This window comes from Pongo abelii, chromosome 21, assembly GCF_028885655.2.
Source record: "Pongo abelii isolate AG06213 chromosome 21, NHGRI_mPonAbe1-v2.0_pri, whole genome shotgun sequence".
NCBI lineage: Eukaryota > Metazoa > Chordata > Mammalia > Primates > Hominidae > Pongo > Pongo abelii.
The window spans coordinates 33734109-33761828 of record NC_072006.2 but is presented as its reverse complement, the minus strand read 5'-3'; the positions used below and the strand labels follow the sequence as shown (position 1 = coordinate 33761828).

The 27720-nt window shown below is 41.3% G+C and overlaps 1 pseudogene; it reads right to left on the bottom strand.

The window, feature by feature from the left end:
• LOC112130318 (signal-regulatory protein beta-1-like) overlaps positions 1 to 27720 on the bottom strand; it is a 52893-nt pseudogene that overhangs the window by 4984 nt on the left and 20189 nt on the right.

Below are 27720 nucleotides of genomic sequence, written 5' to 3'. Positions count from 1 at the left end.
TCTTTGCATATGAGTGAAATTATTAAGCACAACACCTAGCACATAGTAGGTGCTCAAAGACTGGTAGCTCCTACTAGGCTAAGAATGAGTGAAATCTGCAAGCACAACCCCTGGCATGCAGTTGAAATGTCATAACTGCAGCAAAATCAATGAAATCACTAGGCACACAGGGGCTTGGCTCATGGTAGGTGCTCATTAATTGTAGTTGCTCTTGGTGAAATAAATGAAACTATCTAGCACAGAGCTTGGCACCTGGTGGGTAGACATCTAGCTGCTGCCATGAAAATGATAGTAAGTGACCAGTACATCTAGGTTCATGGAAGGTGGGCAGCACAGTTAGGAATCAGATTCCAGGAAATCCAAGCCCTGGAGTAAAAGCCAGAGAGGAGGAGCAGGCTTGGCAGCCAGATATGGGATTGGGCTGGGAGTGAGAATTCTGTACCTTGAATGGCTTCAGACAAGTTTTCAGCCCCACAAAGAGGGCCCCCCTGTAAAGTGATGTGGGCCACCTCACAGATGACCTGAGGACAAAGGTCTCTAGAGGCCAGCACCATCCTGGCTGTGCTGCAGTTGCTATAGGGCATTCTTTCTCCTGCAGGGTCCACGTTGATTTGGAAGCCTGAGAGCTCATTCCTATTTTTGGACCATTTCAGGGTGATGTTTCAGGGGGAGAAGCCGTGGGACTCACAGGTGAAGCTCACTGTGTGCTCAGCTGTGGTCCTCACTGCAGTGCATGATACCACAGGGGCAGAGGGTTTGGCTACAAAAGGAGCATCGATAAACAGGAGACATGACTGAGATGACCATCACTAATGATGAGTGTGTGACATGTTAAGAACCTTCATGGACATTAGTTTTTAATCCTTCTAATAATGTGGAGAGGGTGGTGTCCTCATTTTACAGACCAGGCTGGAAAGGCTCTGAGAGGTGAGGAAGTCCAGACCTGAGTTCAAAGTTCTCCTCTCTAAACAGGGTGACTTCCACCAATCTGGGCACAGGAACAAAGTTACTGATTGGTCTCCCTCTGTGTATTGACTGGTCCTAGCCTGCCTCCCCTGAAGAGTTCACCAATCTCAGAGAGTGCCGAGACCAGCTCGGTCGGGCAGACCCTAACCCAGCAGCGCTAGAGGAATTAAAGATACACAGAAAATATAGAGCTGTGGAGTGGGAAATCAGGGGTGTCACAGCCTTCAGAGCCGAGAGCATTGATTTACCCACATATGTATTGACAGCAAGCCAGTGATAAGCATTGTTTCTATAGATTATAGATTAACTAAAAGTATTCCTTATGGGAAATAAAGGGATGGGCTGAAGTAAAGGGATGGGTCTGGCAAGTCATCTGCAGCAGGAGCATGTCCTTAAGGCGCAGATCGCTCATGTTATTGTTTGTGGTTTAAGAACGCCTTTAAGCGGTTTTCCACCCTGGGTGGGCCAGGTGTTCCTTGCCCTCATTCGGGTAAACCCACAACCTTCTGGCATGGGCATCATGGCCATCACGAACATGTCACAGTGCTGCAGAGATTTTGTTTATGGCCAGTTTTGGGGCCAGTTTATGGCCAGATTTTAGGGGTTCTGTTCCCAACAAGAGAGGGCATTTACAGAAGCCAATACAGGGAACAATGGCAAAGTGGTGCCATTGTGAGAGCTGGAACCAGGCTGCTCAGCCCAGGAGACGGGTGGCCTGACACACCCAGCTCCTCATCTGTAAAATAGGACAGCATTTCTGCTTCCCAAGATGCAGTGAGGATTAAATGGGGCACTGTTTTCTTTGGATCAAACACAGAGGATGCTTCATACAAGTGAACACAGTTCTATCTTTAACCCAAATTTCATGAATACACAGAGATCTCTCCTAGGTATTTATGAATTTGTTCCATATAGTTCATTCTTTTCACAAATATTCCAGCAGGATCTGTGAAAGAAAATGAAGTAATTAAGGCTAAAGCTTTAACGTAGAGCCAAGAGTTTGTAAGAGCATTGCACCCACACCTGCTAAAGGTCAAGCCACAGGATGTTGCTGCAGATCTGAATAACAACTGAAGTCAAGGTACGTGGGATTTTGATCTCTCTCATCCTGGAGTACTTTAAGTAACCAATGAAAACAGGTTTGCAGTTTAGAATTTTTGCCCAGCCAATGAACTGTCTCCAAAACCAACTTTTTTCAAAATCCCCTATACAAAACCTTCCCTGCACTGTTGTATGAGACTCTATTCAGCGCTTCTCTGACTCTGTGTACTCAAAGTACAATTCTTTATTTCCCAAATAAATGCTATTTCTTTTGGCCTTTCTGCCAGTCATTTTGTTGTTGTTGTTGTTGTTGTTAGCAGGCCTAATCTGTGCCAAGTGCTGCCTTTCAAAAGAGTGAACGTTTTTGGAATCTGGGTCTTCAGTTGGGTCAGGTTTGGGTTTGGGTTGACAAACAAGATCACTGAGTACTGAGAAAGCCAAAGGTGGTTAATTTTTTCATCATTAGTTAATTACAAGAAACACAGACCCAGGCCATCTAAGCAGGCAGATGCTCATCCTGCGTCCTGAAAGTACACAGATTATAGAATCAGAAAAATGAAGGCAGTTTCTTTCCACAGAGAGGTCCTACAGGGCACCTCCAAATTGCGAATTACTACCCTATATCTTCTACAACAATCACCAGGAAGCATATATCACACATATTTGCCTTTGTACATATTAACCTGCTTCCTAACATGTGTCAGACATTTTGAGGGCACAGTAAAGAGGGTGTCACTTAAAGAAGAGAAGTTATCAAGACATCACCAGCATGGGGACCCTAACAGGATGAGAGGATGTAATCAATTTCCATTTATGGGAGCCTGGTGCTGCCTGCTCCCTCTATACCTCTCTTTAATCTTTTTAACCCCCCTCCGTCCCTGTGAGGGGGTCCTAATGTGAGCCCCTTTATAGGATGAGGCTCAGAGAGGAGGCCTGGCTGGCCAAGGGCCAAAAGTGGACACAAACCCCACCCTGGTAAGATAAGAGAAGACAAATGAAAAGCACAGAGCCTGGCAAGTAGTAGGTGCTTAACAAATGACACCTGTGACTGTTATCAGGCGGTTTGGTCATTACTGCTTCTGAATCTACACATTTATCCTTTAGGCAGCAGAACAAAGAGGAGCAAAAACACCAAAAAAATACTCAAACCCTGCTCCCTGAGGCTCATGACAAACCCAAATGACAAAAGGAGCAGAAACCACCAAGTGAGGATTCTCTTCCCTTTTCTGAACAATCCCCTCAGGAAACAAGTTTGGCAAATTGGCTTTCAAAACACAAACAAGATCACAGATGCCTCCCTCCAGAGGAGCTATTTGCAGAAGCTGGAGCATTTTGGAAGGAATAGGAAACAGACTCCTCCATGACATCTTGGTGTGTGGAGGCAGGGAGGCTCCTGGGGCTGAGGAGTGAGGATTTGCTGGGATTCCAGTGCTTGTTTAAACGCCAACATGTTAAAGTTGTTCCCAACACTGAGGCTGGGATCTGAGCAGGACTTAGACCAGGCTTCTCCTCCTCGGCCCCTAAGGCCTGCTCCATGGGAGGGGTCCTGGCCAGGCCACTGGGGCCTTCTGAGATGTCTCTGGCCCATGTTGTTCTGAAGCATTCACACCCAGAAAAGCTGCTCTCAATGCTCAACACAATGGGGGACCACTTTTGCTAGGGGGCTGTGTATTAGAATCTTCTGGAGTCATTGAGAACTTTGCATGCCCAGGCTCATGTCAGACCAATTAAACTGGCATTTTTTTAGGAGGGAGCCTTGGGCTGGATTTAAATTTTTTTTCAAATTTCCCAGATGATTCTAATGAGCAGCCAAGATCGAAAGCCACCAGACCCCACCCCAAACCCCATGTATCCTTGAGGCCTGGAGAAGCACTGACCCATCTGAGGTCTCGTAGCTTCGGCATCACATAGTTCACATTTATGGAATATTTACTGCACTCCAGGTGCTGCTCTGAGCATTTAACAGGATTTAACTCCTTCAGTTTCTGTTCCCAGTCTGTGAGGTCAGTGTTATCATCAACAGGTGCGGACACTGAGACTCACTGTGGTAGAGCACCTTGTCCCAGGTCACAGAGCCAGGAAGTACCAGAGCCCGGAAGTGGCCCAGGCAGTTGGGCTCCTGCCTGCCCCACACTAACCACTGTTCTGCGGAAGCTCAGTAATAACCTGAACACCACCACCATTCAGGACTCTGTGCACATCCTCTCCCATCCTCACAGAACCCACAGTGGGTTTGGTGCGTGATTATCAGCATTGCACAGATAGGGAAACTGAGGACTCAAGGGAAGGCAAGACTGGCCCAAGATCACAAGAAGTAACAGCTTGATTTAGGGGTGCCTACAATGTGCTAGGTGATTTACAGAGAGAACCTCAAGTCCTATCCGCTCTCCTAAAGGAGTCGCGATGATCACCATTTTACAGATGAGGAAACTGAGGCTGGGGAAATGAAGGCACTGCCTCCTTGTCCTCCATGTGTCCCAGTGGGCACTTCCTGTGTCCTACCAAGCACTCATGTCCATTAACAGAGCAGGTCCTCTGAATTCTTGAGCTCCAACACTGACCGCACACCCAGTTGTCCCTTTGAGATTCTTGACTTCATGCAATTCTAGAGAGAAGCCTCCCTCCTGGGTGCCCAGGCCCAGATACCCTGTAGCCATAAAACACTATGGGCTCCTGACAGCCCAAGGGGAGAATGGAAACTCTTGCTCACAGTGGCCCCACTCACCCACTATGAAATACCTCATCTCCTCATCCTTAGTCTTCAGCACCAAGAAGGGGTGGGTATGTGGTCTGCTGGGCTGCAGGAGGCCCGACTTTGCTCCATAGATGCTGCTGAGTGAAGGAGAAACAGCACAACACGGGAGAAGAGTCCTAAATGCTTCATGTGTGCTGAGACCTGTCCTTTAGGAACAGGCTTGACATACAATGAGCCATCTGCAGAATCTTTCTAAAGAGAGTGTAAAGACAGCCCCTCCTACCCCTACAGGAGTTTTTTTGTTTGTTTTGTGTTGAATGCTTTTTGCTGTAGAACAGAGCAACGCAAGAGTTTAGAATGAGGTTGGAGCATTTCTTCACACTTTAAAAAGCATAGCTGAGGGTTGCAGAGACAGGGGCTGTGAGTCAGGCTGGTGGGGATCAGACCTTAGCTCCCTGATCTGCTCACCACTCAGGTCTCCTCTCTGAGCTTTAGTGCCTCATCTTTAACCCATACCCTGTTTGCCCCAAGAATACTTTTGTCTCTAATTCTAATGTAACATCATATACATTTCTGTTACATTAGGATTAGAGACAAGTTCTGTTTAGAAATAACTCCAAGAACAGTTTTTATATTTTATTTTCACATTGAAAATCAGTAAGATTTGCTTCAACCTCAAAGAGCATGTTTATGTAAAATTAAATGAACTCTGGCAGTGAGCTGCACTTTTTTTTTTCTTTCTAAATGGGTTAAAAGAGGCAACAAATGGCTCCTCCTTCCTAGCACTGGTTATAAGGAGACTCTGGCACAGCTGCTGCTCCCTGCCTCCCTCCCTGCCTCCCTCCTTTCTCATCCAGGGCATCAATTAGGCTGATAATATGGCAAAGAGGAGTGAGCACTTCACTAGGAGGTAGCAGATTGGGGTCACACCTGAGCCACTTACTCGATATGATTGCCTAGGGTGGGAACACATCAGCTGGGAACTTGTGTCTTTATCTGTAATAACTGCAAAATCAGGATAAAGCCACCTTCTCCATCTATGTTTAATGGTTGTTAGGAGACTTGATTGCTAATCATCTAGGAAGGAAATTAGGCAGTATTCTTATATATGAGAACACACACACCCTCTGACCTCGCAATGCCACTTCCAGTGGGCATTTGTCACCTGAGTAGGATAACACACGTACAAGGTCACCCACTGCAGGGTTCTTTCAATAGTTCAACATTGGGAGCAACTTACATATTTATCAACAGAATACTGTAAAACAAATTTGATATTTTCATAAATTGGACTATTCTGCAGCTGTCAAAGAGTGGAACAGCTCTCTATGTCCTGATGTGGAATCTCGATAAGGAATGATAAGGCTTATGTTTGGAAGGGTTTTTCCAATCACCAATGGGCTTTAGTGTCTGAATGTGAGGTGCATTCTGAGCCTTTGGGAAACTGATGAAAAGGAGAATTGCTGGCTCTCTGGTCAGTGGTTTTGTTTGAGGAGCTTTTATTTAGCTCCTCGAACATAGTCCGTGTTGTTTCTCTTTGTCTAGTCTGAAATAGTTGTTACCTGGGGGAAGTAGCCTTCTCTTGGACTGTAGATTAATTCGTGGCCGGGTCCAGCTCCTCTGAACCATTGGACAGGCCCCACAGGGAAGAGGGAGGTCGCAGTGCAGTGCAGAGTGGACATCTCTCCAGCTGCGACTGACATGAACTTCTCAGGCTGAATCACCTGCAACTCCTCCTTAGCTTTCACTTTCATGACAAAGCAGTCATTTATTCATCCTTATGTGATCCTGTGTGTTTCCTCGTGTGTATCAAAGACTTTCATTGATCGGGTGCACATCAGGAGCAGAGCTTGAGCTCAGCACATTGCATATATTATCTCATTTAACCTTCACAACAAGCTTGTAGCTTGTTGTGACATGAGACTGTATTAGAAGTCTCATGAGACTGTATTAGAAGTGAGGACAATGAGGCACAGAGAGGTTCAATTTTAAGATAGAGCTTAAACACGAGACTGTATTAGAACATGAGACTATTAGAAGTGAGGACAATGAGGCACAGAGAGGTTCAATTTTAAGATACAGCTTTGGGTTGAGGACCTGAATGGAGCTCCTGAACCCTCCTTGGAAGTGTCATACTTTGCTAAATATTTTTGCCTTCACTTTCTGGCCATATGGAGTATTGCACTTTCTGGACCATTTCATTGACTGAGGTCATGTAACTGCTTTAGACCATTGAGTTGTGAGTAGAAATGATGAGTATAATACGTGGACTGTGCATTCAAATGCAAGAACCTCTATGGATCACCTTCTCCCTTCCACAGAGACCCACAAGGCTCTGATGGGGTCTGCGCCATCAGCCTGGATTCCTGAGCGACAGTGACATGCAGAATCCCCAACACACCATGAAGATGCAGCTTAAAAAGAAATAACATTGTTTTAAGCCCCTGGGAATTTTTCACCCATAGCATAAGTTTCCTAATGCTGATGTGACTAATTACCAAAACTTGGTGTCTTACAACAAAAGAAATATATCATATTGTAGTTCTGGAATTCAGAAGCCCAAAATTATGTGACTGCGTTACAATCAAGAAGAAAAGTCAAGTATGTAAAGGTGAAGAATAAAATGGTACTGACCAGGGTGAAGTGCAGGGAGGTAACGGTGAGATACAGGTCAAAAAATACAAAATTGAAGATAGGTCGGATGAGGAAGTCCAGAGATCGAACATGCCATATATCGACGACTAGAGTTAATAATATTGTATTGAATTTAGTATTTTTGCTTAAAGAGTATATTTCATGGGCTCTTGACACACACCCACATGCAGGGTAACTATGTGAGATGATGGATATGTTCGTTTGCTTGACTATAATAATCATTACACTATGTATGTGTATAGGAAAGCATCATGTGGTACACCTTACATATATACAATTTAAAAAAAAAACAGCTATGTTTTCTGGAGTCTCTGTTCTTTGCCTTTACTAATTCTGGAAGCCGGTAACATTTCTTTTCTCATAGTTACATCTTCCCATCACTCCAGCCTCTGGCTTGCATCCTCACATGTGCTTGTCTAACTCCTAATTTCCTGCCTCCTCCTTCTTATAAGGACTCATGTGATACATTGGGCCCACCTTGATACTAGACCAAGATGTTAAAACCGCTGTCTTCAACACGTTCAAAGAGCTAAAGGAAACAATAGACAAACAACTAAAATAATTCAGGATTATGATGCAGTAACAAAATAAGAACTGTAACAAAGAGAAATTATAAAAAGAAATCAAACGAGAACTTTAGAGTTGAAAGTATTACAACTAAAAGTTCATTAAAGGGGTTCTCTAACAAGTGAACAGGTGGGAAAAAAATCAAGAAACTGGAAGATGAAATCATTGAAATTATTGAGAGTGAGGTATAGATACAACAAAAATGAAAGATAATAGAATCTAAGGGAATGGTGGTACATTATCAAATTGATAAAAATACACATTACTAGAGTTCTAGGGGGGAAAAGAGAAAAAGAGAAAGGGGCAGAAGATTATTGGAAGAAATCATGAACAAAATTTTCCCAAACTTGATAAAATACATGAATCTACAAGCTTAAGGTGCCAAGGAAACCCAAATTTAACTCAGCGATAAAGTCAAAGAGACCCACATTAAGACACATTATAATCCAACTGTCGACAATTAAAGTCAAAGAAAGAATTCTGAAAGCAGCAAAAGAGAAGCGATTCCTCTCATGCGAGAGATCCTTGTAAGATTATCAGCTGAGTTATCAGAAGCATTGGAGGCCACAAGACAGAGGAATGATATGTAAAATGCTGAAAGAGGAAAAACCTAACAACCAAGAATTCTAAACCTGGCAAACATCCTTCAAACACAAGGGAGAAATTAAGATATTCTCAGATAAATCCTCAGCCATGGATCCTTGAGTGAATAGCACGATGTCTCCAGGCCCAAACTTCCCTGATCTGTAGAAGGGGTGGCATCAGGCCATGAAAATGAGCACCCACCACCACACCCAATTGGTGTGGTGAGAGTTTATGACCACTAAACCTTACCTATAAGAAACGCTAAAAGGAGTGCTTTGGGTGGAAATGAAAGGATGCTACATGGCACTCAAAGTTGTATGAAGAAATAAAGATGTCCAGTTAGGTGTACATTTAAAAAATTCATATTTTCCTGATGCCTCAACATCCCTGAAACAAGCTGTGAGCACCCTACCAAGTGACCAGGTACAGCAGTGTGATAAAGCTGGTCCCTGCCACAATTCCCCTTTTTGTCCTCCTCTGCTGTGACCTAGTAGAGTAGTGGCATTAAAACATACCAGTAAATCCGTCATGGTTTTTGTTTGTGTCCTCCACCCTAACTCCCAGTAAGACACTTGCCTGGGATTCCAATCTCTCTTGCTTCCCCATCTGCTTGGTTGAGCCTGCTTCACGGAAGCTCCTTCCATATGGCTTCCTACCTGGCATGCCATACCCCGCTCTCTGGGAACTATGAGTAGAATAAATTGTTCATCTTCATATGCCTCTCCAAATGAAATTTTCACAGCCATGTTAGAGTGTTCTTTATAGACCCAAGCAGCAGGACTTACTCTACCATTTTCAACACTAATGGCAATGAGAATGGGATCATTCTAAACTAGGGTGGAAAGTTCCTAGGAGATGCCCTTTGAATGCTCATGGCTTGCTAATTTGCTACTCTGATTGGCTCTACCATTTGAGAGAGCTATTACCCTGATGGCTTTCTTGTACTCTGCTTTCTTCAGCTTTGTGTTGCCTTTTGGGAGTGTTACCAAAACTCTCCATCCTAAAGTGGGGATCATGTCTCAATATCAATAATGGCATCCACCTTTCTTCAGGAGTGCAGAGATGACATTACATTGAAAACAACATCTTTAAAACAGATTCATTTGTCACACTGATTAATGTCACATAATCCAACACCTTTAAGTTTCTGTTAAATGCTAGTGGCAACATATTCTTTTACACATCATCAAAAACAATACTCTTGTTAGTGCCTTCAAACAGACAAACAAACAAAAATACCTCTTCTCTATAAAAATTTTGTCAACTTCTTTCATGCCTGTTGGAGTCTCTTCACCACTCATGTTGGCCATGAATTTCCCCAGGGCTTTTGATGCAAAAACAATGCCCCTCTTGGCCTCATGCTATACTCTATTAAAACAACAAATGACTGGTTACCTACTGGGATCTCCTGGTCTGGCGTACAGATCTACAAGGCATACTTTCCTGTTGCAATCATTAACCATAAATTGTCACACATCCAGGCTTTGCTCACCTGATATGAAGCACATTGGAAACTAAGCTTCCACTAGAACACAAAATTAAAATCACTGCCAGGTCCAGCTGCACACCATTCTGTTGACAGTTGGCATTATTACTACTAGGTTTGTTAATGCAACAATACTCAACCAAATACTAGCAAACTGAATTGAATAGCATAGTAGAAGGATGATACACCATGAGCAGATAATAGTTATTCCTGAAATCCAAGGATGTTTCAGTAAACAAATGACAACAATGTAATATACCATATTTATGGAATAAAGGGAAAAACACATGATTATCCATTTGATGCAGAAAAGCATTTGACAGATGTGGCTATCTTTCTATGACAAAAATAATCAATAAAAGAAATATATGTAAACATTCAAAATTATAAAAGTCATATACTCATACTTTCTTATTTTTTTTTGCACTATCTAATTTACTATTCGCTGTCTAATTTACTATTTTATTTACCTCCTTATCATGGGTATTGGTTACTGTCATTCTCCAGTGGATATAAGGAACAAAAGGGAAACTACTTTTTCTATTTCATTCACCAGTGCACCCAACATTTCTATGTCAGGTCCTGGAACATAGTAGATATCCAATAAATATGTGTATAATGTGTGAATTGCTCAGTGGGATACTTTCTTAAGAGACTGAAATCTTTCATTTTAAATGGATTGTTTCTGTTGAATTTGGAGCAAATAAATTTCCCATGTAGATGAGTTGGTGAAGAAAAAATCAATTTGCAATCACACAGAAAGCAGAAGAGCCCAGGAGAAGAAAACTACTCATCCTCTTCCTCGTACCACACCCCTGCACACACTCACACTAGCAGCAGTTGCAGAAATCTCATGGAATAGAATCAGGGCCAGAAGTATTTGGGAAGAGTAACAGTGAAACCTGTGATCTATAGATTAAGAGTGCCTGAGCTCAAATCATAGCTCTACCAGTTACCAATGAATGATCTTGGAATGCTTTGTGCTTCTGTTTCCTTATCTATGTGTGTGTGTGTGGTGGGGGGCAGGGGGTGATAAGAATCTCTACCTTGGATATAATGATCATCCAAAGTAAGAGCTGTAAGATGTTTCCAACAGTGTCTGCCACGTGGAGGGTGTTCAAAAATTGTAAAGTTGGCCAGGCACAGTGGCTCAAGCCTGTAATCCCAGTACTTTGGAAGCCTGAGGTGGGCAGATACCTGAGGTCAGGAGTTTCAGACCAGCCTGGCCAACATGGCAAAACCCTGTCTCTACTAAAAATAAAAATAAAAAAATAGCTGAGGGTGGTGGCACACCCCTGTGGTCCCAGCTATTCAGGAGGCAGAAACATGGCAATTGCTTGAACCCAGGAGGCAGAGGTTGCAGTGAGCTGAGATCGCAACACTGCACTCCAGCCTGGGTGACAGAGTGAGACCTTGACTCAAAAAAGTAAATAAATAAACAAAATAAAATTTTTACTCAGTAGATTTCCTGAAGCTTGGAGGCTTCAATGGACATTAGATGATGAGGATATAGATATGACTATGGATATAGATATAACTATAGATATAGTTACTATACAGATATAGATGCTATAGGCAGAAGTTTCTGTAACTTTATCCACTTCTTTCTTCCTCACACCTACCCTTCATGAAAGTGGGAACACTAATACAGCAATGCACAGAAGTTCTATTTTGAGGGACTATGCATTTTACCAAGAAGTTTGCTTATCTATTGCTTACTTTAACAGATTGGGGGACTTTGAGGGGTAAGATCAGAGAAGTAAAAAAGAAGAGAGAGTGTGGGCAACAGGGAAAACCAAACATCTTTTTAATGTGCATTTCATATAGACTAAAAAATGGTTAGAAGGGAATAATAAGAAAAGTCTTTAAAAAATCCTGTGTGTGTTTCACATAGTCAAGTGAGATTTATCCCAGGAATGTAAGGATGGTTCAACACTCAGTGATCTCTCCATGTGATACACTACATAAACAGAATGAGGGACAAAAACCATATGACCATCTCAACACAGGCCCCAAAAATGCATATGAGAAAATTCAACATTTTTAAATGATAAAAACTGTCAATGAATTACGTATAGGATGATTGTTCCTCAACATAATAAATGCCATATGGGACAACTCCATAAAAATGAACTCACATATTTACACTTAATTGACCTTTGATAAAAATTTCAAGGACACACAATAGGGAAAAGTCAATCTCTTCAAAAATGTTATTGAGTAAACTGGATATCCATGTATAGAGAAATAAAATTGGACCTTCGTCTCATACCACATACAAAAATCAACTCAAAATGGATTAAAGACTTAAATGTAAGATCTGAAACTGTAAAGTACTAGAAGAAAAGTTCTGTAACATTGGTCTAGGCAATCAGTTTCTAGATATGAGCCCAAAAGCACACACAACAAAAGCAAAAATAGACAAATTGAATTACAACAAACTAAAAAAGCTTCTACATGTGCATTTCTCATGGATATAGAAATGAATGTGTGATTACATACATAGCCAAAAAAACAATCAACAGAGTGAAGACACAACAAACAGAATGGGAAAATATATTTGCAAATTATACATTTGATAAGGAGTCAATACACAAAACGTATAAAGAACTCAAACAACTCAATTATAAGACAACAACTCAATTAATATATGGGCCAAAGATCTGAATAGACATTTCTCAAAAGAAGACATTAAAATGGCCAGCAGGCATATAAAAAATACCCAATCTTACTATTAATCAGAGAAATGCAAATTAAATCCACAGTGAGGTATCATCTCATACCTGTTAGAATGGTTATTATCAAAATAAGGAAATTTAACTAGCATTGGAGAGTATGTGGAGAAAAGAGAATCCATCCCACTGCTGGTGAGAATGTAAATTAGTACAGCCATTATTGAAAACAGTATGGAGTTTCCTCCAAAAATTAAAAATAGAACTATCATTAGATCCAGCAATCTCACTTCTGGGTGTATATCCAAAGGAAGTAACATCAGCATGTCACAGTGATATCTGCACCCATGTCCATTGCAGCATTATTTACAGTAGCAAAGATGGAATCAACCTAAGTGTCTATCAACAGATGAATGGAGAAAGAAAATGTGGTATATATACACAATGAAATTCTAATCAGCCTTACAAAAGAAGGAAATTCTGTCATTTCCAACCTGGAGGATATTATGCTAAGTGAAATAAGCCAGGCACAGAAAGACAAATACCACATGGTCTCACTCATACACTGAATCTAAAAAAGTTGAACTCATACAAGTAGAGAGTAGAGCCTATAATCACAGCAATTTGAGAGGCTGAGGCAGGTGGATCACCTGAGGTCAGGAGTTTGAGACCAGCCTGGCCAACATGGTGAAACCCCGTCGCTACTAAAAATACAAAAAATTAGCCGGGCCTGGTGATGGGCGTCTGTAATCCCAGCTACTCGGGAGGCTGAAGCAGGAGAATCGCTTGAACCCAGGAGGCGGAGGTTGCAGTGAGCCAAGATCTCACCATTGCACTCCAGCCTGGGCAACAACAGTGAAACTCCGTCTCAAAAAAAAAAGAAGTAGAGAGTAGAGTGGTGGTTACCAGGGGCAGGGGAGGGGGTGTAGTTGGGAGATACTGATCAAAGGATACAACATTTTAGTTTAGATAAGAGAAATAAGTTTAAGAGATGTATTGTACAATATGGTTTCTAGAGTGAATAACATGAATTGCATTGTTGAAAATTGCTAAGAGAGCAGAGTTTATAAGTTCTCACCACAAAAAGTGATATATATGTAAGGTAATGCATAATTACCTCATAATTAGCTCAAATTAGTCATGTACACATATTTTATAGTATGTTGTACATGATAAGTATACATGCTTTTTTCAAACAAAAATAAAATACATTTCTTTTCTGAAAAATTTCATTGCAAATAAAAAGATAACGATATCTTATGTACGTGTATGTACACTTATAGTCACTTATACACACATGTGTATATATGTATACTTATATATACACATGCATTCACAAATATATATAAAAGTTTGTTCTGTCAGTATGCTATATAAAGATGTTTTGTGCATTAAATAAAATTATGAAACCTGTTAAAATCTCAGTAAAATATTTGGCACATAGAAGTCATCCAACACATTTATAACAAATGTTGGGAGTATATACACCAGCGTTTTAACTCTGTGTTTCTCTTCTGTGACTGGTGTGATGGGTGATGATTATTCCTATGCTTGCTTCCCTGCATGTTCTAATATTTCTGCAAGTAGCATAACACGGCTGAAAGAATGAACTCTGGAGCTGGTCGACCTGGACTTGAATCCCAGCTGCTCCACTGACTGATGTAGGGGACAATGGACAAGTTCCTCCGTCTGCCTGACTCCCCGTTTGCAAATAGGAGTTAATAGGTGTAGCTTTCAAATAGGGATGTTGTGAGGATTAGTAGAGTTAAAATACACAAAATACTAAGAACTGTGTCTACTTTGTAGGAAGAGCTCAATTGCTGAACTCTTACCACTGTCATTTGGGTAAAGTGTATATGTAAGAAAAATAATTTGAAAAGTGAGAACCCTGTCTTCTAGGACCTGTGAAGTGACTTACAGCAGGGGCCAGTGGGGAGCAGGGAGGCTGCTGTGCCCAGCCCTGTGATTCTGGGGTCAGCTCCCCGGCCTGACTGGGGCGTGAGGACAGGCAGCCTGTCTATGGGCTGTGAGCAGGGCTCTCCCAGGCTGCACCAGGAAAGGTCCTCCAATCCTGCCTGTCCTGGGGAAGGGAAAACAAATTCTCCATGGTAAAATCGAAAGAACCAAGGTAGATTGTGGTACTTGTATGGACTGAATGTGTCCCCCAAAATGCATGTGTTGAAGCCCCCATCCCCAGAACCTCAGAATTTGACTGTATTTGGAGACAGGGTCTTTAAGAAGCAATTTAGTTACATGAGTTCATTGCGGGGGTCTTAATCTAACATGACTGGCGATCTCAGAAGAAGAGGAGATGAGGACACAGACACACTGAGGGAAGACCACATAATAAGGCACAGAGCAGAGATGGCCATCTACGAGCCAGTAAGAAAGACCTCAGTACAGACTAACCCTGCCAACACCTTGATCTTGCATTCAGCCTCCAAAAGTGCAAGGAAGTAAATGTCTGTAATTTTAGCTGCCCAGTCTGTAGTACTTTGTTATGCAAGCCCTAGGAAAGGATTACAGGGCCCAGAAAGCAGCAAATTCCTTCTTAAAGACGAAGAGGGCATAAAAAGAGGGTGGTAACACTGAGATTACAGAGGAGTGGGAAGCAGGGGGAACAGAGGACAAAGTGTGCAGCATCCTGAAGAGGGACAGTAGCTGAACATCCCCGGGAAACACTGCTCCCCTGCCCAATTCAGGCACTGTTTCAGACTTCACATCCTCAGGGTGCTGAACAGAGGGCTGGGCCTGGAGCCACACACCCTGTCAGGCTGTCTCTCAGCTCACTCTGTGGACTTGGGTAGATGGCTTTGCCTCCTGGAGCCTCAAGGCTCCAGGCTCAAGGCTCCTGCTACTCAGTTCGGGGCAGCAGTAGGGTTCACAAAACCTACTGCTCAATATTTGACAGGAACCAGGTCTGCTTCTGGTAAGGATTTAAATAATGATTCTTCTGTGTTTGTCAAATGAAATATTATTTTAAAAATGTAACTAATTATAGTGCTGGTTGAAGGATCACCTGATTCCATCCCTTGGTAGCCAGCTGCAGATCCACAGAGAAAGTGCTCAGCTCCCTGATCTTCTGCTCTCAGACAATGCCCAGTCCTTGGCCTACCTTGGGAGCACTTGTGTTTGTCTGGAATCCCTGAAAGCCCAGGGGCAGGGATTTCAGGGCTGCAAGCAGAGAGAAAGGGTTCTAGCCCAAGACAGTGCTCACCTGTGCATCCCAGCAGCAGAATCAGCAGCAGGAAAGGACCAGGAGGGTGGGGCCAGGAGGCTGGGATGGGTATCCTGGAGACCTCAGGAGCCTGCTCTGTCCAAATGTCTGTGCTGTGGAGATCTCAAACTTCTCTGAGGAGAGAAGACAAGCACTGCCTCCCTTGATTCAAGAGGAAGTGGCAGTGATAGAGTACAACAATGAAATAGAAATCAGGCACAGTAGGCAGTTACAACGCAAACAGTTACTCATGCTCCATTCTCAGGAGAATCAGACAGGCTTAGCAGAAATAGTGCTTCCTGCACACCTTGACCATATGTTCTCTCCACATGGCCCCTAACACCATCTTCAGGTCTTCTTGGTGATTCACCATTTGGGGCTATTAGTCCAAGAAGGACCTGTGATTAAGAACTGTTTTCTAAACTTTCCATCTCAAGACCCTAGGATGTTGCTGGCTTGTTGTCTTCTTCTGCACCAAGCCTCAACCAAGTGCTACTCAATTCGGGGCAGGAGAAGAGTTCACAAAATCTACTGCTCAATATTTGAGAGGAACCAGGTCTGCTTCTGAAATTGTTCCCTATTCCAAACTTTTATCAATATAACTGGCAAAACTTAGCCCAAATTCAGTCTAATCTGGGACCTTAGCAGCACTTTCATGTGGCTGCATCCAGCAGAAGGAATCATCTCCTGACTTCCTCCAGGAGAGGAAGTGGGTTTAGGTTAATAAGGATATGCTTTGTGGGCTGAGGTGGGAATTACGGGTTATGGGTTATGGAGAGGGGATAGGGTTATGATGGGGGGAGAATATGGTATGCAATTTCCTGGGGCAGTCACATCAATAGTCTTTGTTTTGCACACGGAGCACCTATTCCATCCACCACCTTCAGATTGGAGGTGAGGAGAGAGAAAGAATAAATACTCCAACCAAGAGGGTGTGTTAAGGATTTGAGGAAGTCACTGGGCCCTCCTAGGCTGTTTTGCTCTCCAAATTGCAAATAATAAGTCTTTCACTGCTGTGTTTTTGTGGATGTTAAAGGAGATAATAATTGTACCATACCTAAAACCCAGTAGGTCATTATTGATACCATGGTGCCAGGTGATGAGAAGGAACTCAAAATTTTTTCAATGGATCCCTACTGCAGGCTGAGTTTCCCACCAGTGGCTTTCTCCGAGATTTCCAGGCCCCTGAGACCCAGCTTATATGGTGTACTTGAAATATCCCTGCCACTCTGAGATCAGTTGCTCCCTCTGGATTCTCTGCACCCTGCTTCTTGTCAATGCATAAATGAATTCCTCTCTCACAATATTGAGCTGTGTGACTTTAAACAAGACACCTAAGTTCTCTGAGCCTTAGCTTGATTATATGTAAATAGAGGTTATAACATGTACCTTGTAAAGATATGGTAGGAATAATATAAACCATACTGAATGCTCAACTCATAGTTAATTATAACTAAAACATGGTGGCTATATTAATATTTTGTGTACAGCAAGCATTCACTGCTTCCCTGTCACACTTGTGCTTTAGAAAAATTACCCTGTTAGGAGAAATGGTTTCTCCTTCATCATGTGTGATTAAGAAAGTCCTGCGTGGAACACTCCCTGTCACGTGCTGGGGTTGAAGTCCTTCATCTCTCAGAAGTAACTGTCAAATGAAATTATAAAAATTATCATATTTCCATCCAAATTTCTTTTTCTATGTGGCAGATGTGCAGACAGTGAAATCTTCACCTCCTGCTCCATACTCACAGAAACGAAAATAAAAAATGATAAAATTATCTTAATCAATGTCTACACTTTAAAACAAGAAAGTAGTCTCTATATGCCACGAAGGAATAGTAGCAGCTATTATTTTTTGCAGATGTCCTGGACACCAGATATGGTATCCAGCATGTTATGTCAGTTATCTCATTAATTCAACACTCTGACCCTGAGCTAAGTGCTACCATTAACCTTCATTTAAAGGTGAGAAAATCTGAAGCACACAGAGAGTAGCAAGTTTGCTCAAGATCACTCAGCTTTTAGATTGAGATATAGGCTGTCACAGTCCACAGCCTTCGCTTTCAATGTTTGCACTATGACCACCTCTCATAAGAAAGGAAGGACATCCCTCTAGAAGTAAGCAGTGAAGAAGCCATAGACTCAGTTAGGAGCAGCCCCCACAGTGAGGTTGGGGCAGGTGCCATGCTTCACAAGGCCCTGACAACCCATGATCACATGGGGCATTATTCCTGCAAAGATGGCAGTGCAAGCAGAAATCACTAAAGATTTGGGGAACAGCAGCACTGCAAGAGATAGCTAACCAATCTAAGAACAATAACTTAAAAACAATAAAACAGTAATAAAAAGAACTTCATCCCTGAGAACATATTAAAAATTAAATATGAGAAGGTGTTCAAGATTAGAATATTTAATAACCTATAAACATAACAAAAAAAGCAAATTCACAGAACAAAACCAACCATGTATAAAACAACGATAGGCAGACATGAAGTACAACAGGTATCTTGGCAATGTAACAAAGCAGAGGATTTTTAAAATATATATAGGTTTTTAAAAATAACTAGGTTGACGTATTAGTTTGTTCTTGCATTGCTATACAGAAGTACCTGAGACTGGGTGATCTATAAAGAACAGGGGTTTAGTTGGCTTGCTGTTCCACAGGCTCTGCAGGAAGCATGATGCTTGTACCTTCTCGGCTTTAGAGGAAGTCTCAGGAAACTTACAAACATGGCAGAAGGCGAAGGGGAAGTAGGCTTATCTTAATGATCACAGCAGAAGGGATAGGGAGAGTAGGGAGGTACCACACACTTTTAAACAACCAGATCTCATGAGAACTTGCTTACTATCATGAGAACAGCACCAAGAGGGAAATCCACACCCAAGATCCAATCACCTCCCACCAGGCCCACCTCCAACATTGGAGATTACAATTCTACATGAGATTTGGTGGGGATACAGATCCAAACCATATCAGTTAAGTAAGCTGACTATACATAAATGAGTAGTAAGTAGTGAGCTGGGTCATCACATAGGGGCCATCTCCTAGGACACAGCACAAAGAGACACACCCAAACAAAGTAATGTAAACAGGTATAAATATAGCAATAACAAAGAAATACCATAACATACTTTGCAAAATTTTGTGCTAGAAATATTAATATCTTAAGAAGTATAATTTAAGGCAAAAAGCACAAATGGTTGAAAGAGGAATATTTCCTTTTATGAAAGTAATAACTACCCGGAAGATATGAGTCACAAAATATTATACCTCCAAAACTGTAATTTGGAATATATGACTCAACTATTGATAGAATAGTTTCAATAATTTGGCAGAATCTTTACTTGGAGCAGCAAAGTGACTTCCTGTGAACTCCAGTCCTTCAGTAAAGATGTATTAGATGCATAGCTGCTTATGTGAGTGAAAAAATTTTGTGGAAATCACGTGGAGAATTGAGTTTCAAATTTAAGTTGACTTCGTGCAGTACAGATACAGCCTGAATGTTTGAGAGAAGCAGGAGCCTGGGAAACCATAAGCTAAAATTCTCCTGCTAAATTTAGCCCTGCACTCATGACACAAGGTGCAGATAATGAGATATGGCTATGGGACAAGTGAGGAGTCAGTGGATGTTTGAGAAGAGCACAGTTTAAGCTTGTGGGCTTAGGAATCAGAACTTCTAGGTTTGAATTTAGTTCTACCAGTCCTAGCTGTGTGACCTAGGGGAACTTGTTTAACATCTCTGTTTCTTCAGTTCCCTAAAATGGAAATAATAATCATATCAACTTCATAGGTTTGTTAAGGCTGTAAAATTGATTAATATATGCAAATTACTTAATAACAGCTGACTGTGTTTCAAAAGTTAGATATGATTCTTATTAGGTGGTGTTTTGGTAATAGTAATAGTTTTAAAAAACAGACTCTCTGCCCTCAAGGATTTATGATGCAGTGCAACAACCCTGGCCAATGGCTGGGGGATGTGCAGGTACCACCACATGATGAGTGTGGGTCATGTGTCCAGCCTTATAATCACAAAGTCGTTACTAGCACCAGGGTCGTGGTGTAGGCTTGGCCTCAGGGGGAATCACTATGACTAGGGCAAGGCACATCCCAGTAAGTGTCTACACAGACGTTTATGGAAAAGGAGCTCCAAGTCTTGTCTCGTGCAGGGATGGGAGAGAAGAAAGCGCTCCCTGAGAATGTGACACCGGCAAAAATCTTCACATGAAAGGAACTTTTGCAGAGATTTCACCACTTTGAAAGTACAAAGGCGAAGAGCTGGCAAGATGGTCGAATAGCAACAGTGCCAGTCTGCAGCTCCCAGTGAGACCAACACAGAAGGTGGGTGATTTCTGCATTTCCAACTGAGGTACCCAGCTCATCTCACTGGGATGGGTTAGACAGTGGGTGTGGCCCATAGAGGGTGAGCAGAAGCATGGTGCGGCATCGCCTCACCTGGGAAGTACAAGGGGTTGGGGAACTCCCTCCCCTAGCCAAGGGAAGCCGTGAGGGACTATGCTGTGAGGGACAGTGCTATCCTGTCCAGATACTATGCTTTTCCCATGGTTTTCGCAACCTGAAGACCAGGAGATTCCCTTGGGTGCCTAGACCACCAGGGCCCTGGGTTTCAAGTACAAAACTGGGCGGCCACTTGGGCAGACACAGAGCTAGCTCCAGGAATTTTTTTTTGTACCCCAGTGGCACCTGGAATGCCAGTGAGACTGGAAAGGGGGCTGAGTAGTTTGTGCTGTTTCTCTTTCTCTGGTCTGAAATAGTTGTTACCCGGGGACAGTGGCATCCCTTTGGACTGTAGATTAATTTCTGGCCTGGACCAGCTCCTCTGAACCACTGGACAGGTCCCACAGGGAGCAGGGAGGTCACAGTGCAGTTCAGAGTGGCCATCTCTCCAGCTGCAACTGACACAAATGCCTCAGGCTGAATCACCTGCAGCTCCTCACCTGCCACCCCTAGAAAGTAACAGAGCAGTCATTTATTCATCCTTACGTGATCTCGAATGTTTCCTCAAGTGTTTATCAACGAACTTCAATGACTGGGTGCATACTAGGAGCAGGCCTTGAGCTCAGCACACTGCGTGTATTATCTCATTTAACCCTCACAACAAGTCCGTAACATAAGACTGTATTACAAGTGAGGACACTGAGACACAGAGAGGTTCAGTTTCATGGAAGAGCATGGGGTTGCTAACCTAAGTGGAGCTCCTGAGCCCCCTTTGGAAGTGTCATGCTTTGCTAAATATTTGTGCCTCCACTTTCTGGCCATATGGAATGTTGCACTTTCTTTTTTTTTTTTTTTTTTTTTTTGAGATGGAGTTTTGCTCTTGTTGCCCAGGCTGGAGTGCAATGGCATGATCTCAGCTCACCACAACCTCTGCCTCCTGGATTCAGGGGATTCTCCTGCCTCAGCCTCCCAAGTAGCTGGGATTACAGGCAAGCACCACTATGCCCAGCTAATTTTGTATTTTTAATAGAGACGGGGTTTCTCCATGTTGGTCTGGCTGGTCTCGAACTACCGACCTCAGTTGATCTGCCCACCTTGGCCTCCCAAAGTGCTGGGATTACAGGCATGAGCCACGCACCTGGCCACACTTTCTGAATCATTGCATTGGGTGGGACCATGTGACTGCTTTAGGCCACTGAGTCGTGAGCAGAAGTGATGGGTATAATTTGTGGGCTGTGCATTTAACTTCAAGAGCCTCTATGGATTAACTTCTCCCTTCCACAGAGATCTACAAGGCTCTGATGAGGTCTGCTCCATCAGCCTGGATGCCTGAACGACCATGAATTCTCCACACACACCGAACATGCAGCTTAACTAACAAGTACAACATTGTTTTAAGCCCCTGAGAATTTCTCACCCATAGCATAATTACATTACCTTAGGTTCCTAATGTTGATGTGACAAATTATCAGAACTTAGCGTCTTAAAACAAAAGAAATGTATCATCTTATAGTTCTGGAGGTCAGAAGTCCAAAATCATGTTACTGGATAGAATCAAGGAGAAAAATCTTCAAATATACAAAGATAGAGGATGACATGTTGGTGACCAGGAGTGAAGTCGGAGAGGTAATGGGGAGATGCAGGCCAAAAGATACAAAACTGCAGATAGGTAGGATGAAGAAATCCAGAGATCTAATGTGCAATATGAGGACTAGAGTTAATAGCATTGTATTGAACCTTCAGTATTTTTGCTCAAAGAGTCTATCTTAGATGCCCTACACACACACACACACACACACACACACACACACACACACACACATACACGGTAACTATGTGAGAGGGTGGATATGTTCATTTGCTTGACTGTAATAACCATTACACTATGTCTATGTATATGAAAGCACCATGTTTTACCCCTTAGATAAGAGGTGTCAGCAAAGCTGTGTGTATTCTAGAGGCTCTGTTCCTTGCTGCCACATTCCTTTCCTCACAGTTATATCTTCCCATCACTCCAACTTCTTGCTTCCATTGTCATATGTCCTACAAAGACCCTCGTCATATATTGGGCCCATTCTGACACTAGACCAAAATGTTAAATCACTGTCTTAAACATGCTCAAACAGCTAAAGAAAACAATGGACAAACAACTAAAGAAACATTGGAATATGATGCATTAATAAAATAAGAACAACAGCAAAGAGAAATTATAAAAAATAATCAAACAGAAACCTAAGAGTTAAACAGTACAATAACTGAAAAATCCACTAGAGGTGTTCTCCAACTGGTGTGAGCAGTCAGAAGAGAGATTCAGGAAACTGGAATATGGAATAATTGAAATTATTGTGACTGGGGAATAGAAAGAAAAAGGAATAAAGAAAAACAAGCAGAACCTGAGAACATTGTGGGACATTATCAAATGGATCAACACAACATTGTTAGAGTTCTAGAAGAAGAAAAGAGGAAGAGAGAAAGGAACAGATTATTCGAAGACATAATATCCCAAAACCTTTTGAAACTTGATAAAATACATGAATCCTCAAATTTAAGATTCTGAAGAAACTCAAGTTTAACTCAAGGAAAAACTCAGAGACCCACACTAAGACACATTATAATCCAACTGTTGAAAACTAAAGTCAGGGAAAGAATCCTGAAAGCAGCAATAGAGAATGGATTCCTCACATACAAGCGTTCTTCAATGAGATGATCAGCCGATTTCTTGTAGAAGCATTGGAAGCCAGAAGACAGAGGAGTGATATGCTGAAAATGCCGAAAGAGGAAAAACCTATCAACCAAGAATCTTACACCTGGGAAAACTATCCTCTAAACATGAGGGAGAAATTAAGATATTCTCAGATGAACAAAAACTGAGAGAGTTTCATTAAACCTTACCTACAAGAGTGGTTTCAGGTAGAAATAAAAGGATGCTACATGGCAACTCCAAGTTGTATAAATAAAAATGCCCAGGCTGGGCACGGTGGCTCACACCTATAATCCTAGCACTTTGGGAGGCCAGGGCAGGTGGATCCAAGGTCAGGAGATCAAGACCATCCTAGCCAACATGATGAAACCCTGTCTCTACCAAAAACACAAAAGTTAGCTGAACATGGTGGTGCATGCCTATAATCCCAGCTACTCGGGAGACTGAGGCAGGAGAATAGCTTCAACCAGGGAGTCAGAGGTTGCAGTGAGCCGAGATCGTGTAGCTTGAACCAGGGAGTCAGAGGTTGCAGTGAACAACCTCCACTGCACGCCAGCCTGGTGACAGAGTGAGACTCTGTCTAAAAAAATTAAAAAGTCCTGCTACATGTAAATTTATTTTAGTTCATATTTTTCTGATGCTTCAACATCCCGCAATCATGCTGTGAGTACCCTGCCCAGGTGACCAGGTGCACCAGTGTGATAAGGCTGGTCCCTGGCACAAATTCCCTTTCTTGCCCTCCCATATTGTGACCTAATCCCATAAAAAGACACCAGTAAATCCCATCATGCTCTTTGCTTGTACCCTCTACCCTGACTCCCAGTAAAGGCACTTGCTGAGGAATTCTTTCTCTCTTGCTTCCCCATCTGCTTGATTGAAGCTGCTTCCTAGGAGCTCTTCTCATATGGCTTTCTATGTGGCATGCCCTACTTCCCTCTCTAGGACCAGTGAGTAAAATAAATCATATTCCATATGCCTTTCCAAGTGAAATTTTCATGACCATCTTAGAGTGATTCATAAAGACCCAATAGCCTGACTTTAGCATTTTCAATACTAATGGCAATAAGAATGGGATCATTCTAAACTGGGGTGGAAAGTTCCTAGGAGATGCTCTTTAACTATTCATGGCTTACTAATTTGCTACTCTGATTGGCTCCACAACTTGAGAAGGCTTTTTACACTGATGGCTTTCTTTTGCTGTGCTATGTGCAGCTTCATGTTACCTTTTGGAGTTCTGCCAAGACTCTCTATCCTGAAGTGAGGATCCTGTTTAAATATCGATAATGACATCCACATTTCTTCAAGAGCATGGGATGGCATAACATTGATAACAACCTCTTCAAAGGAGATTCATGTGATGTGCATATTAACATCACATTATCCAGCATCTCTAAGTTGTTTTGAAGCGCCAGTGGCAACATATTCTTCTTTTACAAAGTTTATTTACAAATTAAAATCAATAGGCACCCCTGTTAGTGCCTATAAACAAAGAAACAAAAATATCTCTTCTCTATGGAGACTTTAGCAATTTCTTTCATGCTTTTTGGAGTTTCTAGACCATTCATGATGGCCATACATCTCCCCAGGGCCTTTGATGCAAAAAGAATGCCCCTCTCACCCTTGTGCTATATTCCATTAAAACAACAAATGCCTGGTTACCTACTGGGATCTCCTATCCTGGAGTCCAGATGTAGGAACAATACTCTCCTGTTGCAATCATGAATCATAGGTTGTCCCACATGCAACACTCTGCTCATCTGAAATGGGGTCCATTGGAACCTAAACTTCCACTGAAATGCAAAATTAAAATTTCCGTCAGGAGCAGCTGCACATCATTTTGTGGACTGTTGGTCTTATAATTTGTTGATGCAACAATTCTCAACCAAATACTAACAAACTGAATTTAACAGCATATTAGAAGGTTTCTACACCATGAGTAAGTGGAATTTATTCCTAGAATACAAAGATGTTTCAATATACAAATGATAATGTAATATATCATATTTATACAATGAAGAGAAAAAGACACGATTATCTCATTTGATGTAGAAAAGCATTTGACAAATTCGAACATCTTTTTATGAGAAAAATAATCAATAAAAGGAATACATGGATATTTCCACAACATGATAAAATCATATACTAATACTACACTATTTTATTTATCTACTTATCATGTGTATTGGTTATTATCATTTCTCCAGTAGAATATAAGCTCCAAAAGGTCAACCACTTTTGCTCTTTTATTCACCAATGCATGCCATGTTCTATGTCAGGTCCTGGCACATAGTAGCTATCCAATATATAGGTGTATAAGGTGTGAATTACTCATTAGGACACTTCCCTGTGACACTGAAATCTGTTTTAAGTGGATTGCATCTGTGATATTTGCTAGAAACTGAGTTTCCCATGTAGATGACTTGGTTTAAAAAGCATTCATTTGCATACACAAAGAAAGCAAAAGAGCCCAGGAGGAGAAAACCACAAACCTTCTTCCCTACACCACACCCCCCCTCACTCCCAGGAGCAGTAGCTGCAGAAGTCTCATGGCATAGCATCAAGGCCACAAGTATTTGACAAGAGCAACAGTAAAACCTGTGATCTCTGGAGTCAGAGTGCCTGAGTTCAAATCATAGCTCTACCAGTTACCAATGAGCATCCTCACAGCACTTTGTGCTTCTGTTTTCTTATCTGTGAGCAGTGGGAGGAGGTTAAGGGGAATATCTATTTTGGGCATAATGACCATCTGAGGTAACAGCTATAAGGCATTTCCAACAGTGTCTAGCACATGGTGAGTATTCAAAAATTGTAAATTATTACTTTTTAGGTTTTCTAAGTCATGGAGGCTTCAATCGACGTTACATGATATGCATATGGATACAGCTATTGATATAACTATAGATGTAGATAACATAGACAGAGCTCTCTGTTTTATCCCTTTCTTTCTTCCTCACCCCTACCCTTTATGAAAGAAGGAACTCTAAGACCGTAATGCACAGAAGTTCTGCTTTAAGATAAAACTCATTTTACCAAGAGAGAAGTTGCTTACCTATTGCTTATCTTAACAGATTGGGAGACTTTCAGTGGTAATATCAGACGGTAGAAAAGAGAAGAGAGTGGCTAGGCAACAGAGAAAACCAAACATCTCTTCAATGTGCATTTCATGTAGACTAAAATATGAGTTGAAGAGAATGTCTTTTTAAAATTCTGTGTGTTTCAGCATGATTAAGTGAGATTTTTCTCAGGAATACAAGGATGCTTCAATAAACATAAATCTATAAATGCAATACACTACATGAGCAGAATGAAGGACAAAAACCATAGGACCACATCAACAGTGACAAAAAAAACATATGACAAAATTTAACATTTTTTTATTATAAAAATGCTCAAAAAATTAGATGTAAAATGAATGGTCCTCAGTACAATGAAATCCATATAGGACAAATCCACAGCTTACATGATATCCAGTGAAGAAAAGTGAAAAGCTTTTTCTCTAAGATCAGGAACAAGACAAGGACATCCTGTCTCACTGATTCTATTCAACATAGTATCAGAAGTCCTATCCAGAATAATTATCAAGAGAAAGAAATGAAAGTCATACAAATCAGAAAGGAAGAATTTAAATTGTTGCTGTTTTCAGAAGACACTATCTTATATATAGAAAATCCTAAAATGTCTAAAAACAATTAGAGCAAAAAAGCAAATAAAGTTGCAAAATAGAAAATTAGCATGCAAAATCAGTGCATTTCTATACACTTATGACAAATTAGCATAAAAAGATTAATAGAATAATCTCATTTACCATTGCTTCAAAAAACTAAAATATCTAGGAGTAAATTTAATCAAGTAAGTGAAAGATCTGCCCACTGAAAACTATGAATCACTGATGAAAGAAATAGAAGACACACAATGAAAAGATATGTGTGTTTAGGGATTGGAGAATTAATACTGTTTAAATGTATAATACATATTTCCCAAAGAGATCTACAAATTCAGTTCAATCCTAAAAAATTTCAATGATATTTTCCACAGAAATTGACAAAACAACCTGAAATTAACATTAACTACAGAAAACCATGAATAGGTGAAGCCATCTTGAGCAAAAGAAGAAAGCTGGAGGCACAAGACTGCCTTATTTCAAAATCTGGTACAATGCTATAATAATTAAAATAGCATGGCATTGGCATAAGAATAGACACATAGATCAATGGTGCAGAATAGAGAGTCCAGAAACAAACTTACATATTTATGCTTAATTGACTTTTGACAAAACCGTTAGACATACAATGAGGAAAGACCAGTCTTCAAAAACTGGTGTTGGCAAAACTGGATGTGCACATGTAAAGGAATAAAATTGGACCTTTATCTTATACCACATAAAAAAACAACTAAAATGGATTAAAGACATAAATGTAAGATCCAAAACTGTAAAAGTACTAGAAGAAAAGTGCCATGACATTGGTCTGGGCAGTTAATTTTGGGATATAAACCCAGAAGGACAGACAACAAAAGCAAAATAGATACATGGGATTCCAACAAACTAAAAACTGTCTACACAGGCAAGAAAACAATCAACATGGTGAAGAGACAATCTTAGAATGGGAGAATATTTGCAAACCATACATCTGATAAAGAGTCAATATATAAAATATAGAAGGAAGTCAAACAACTCAATA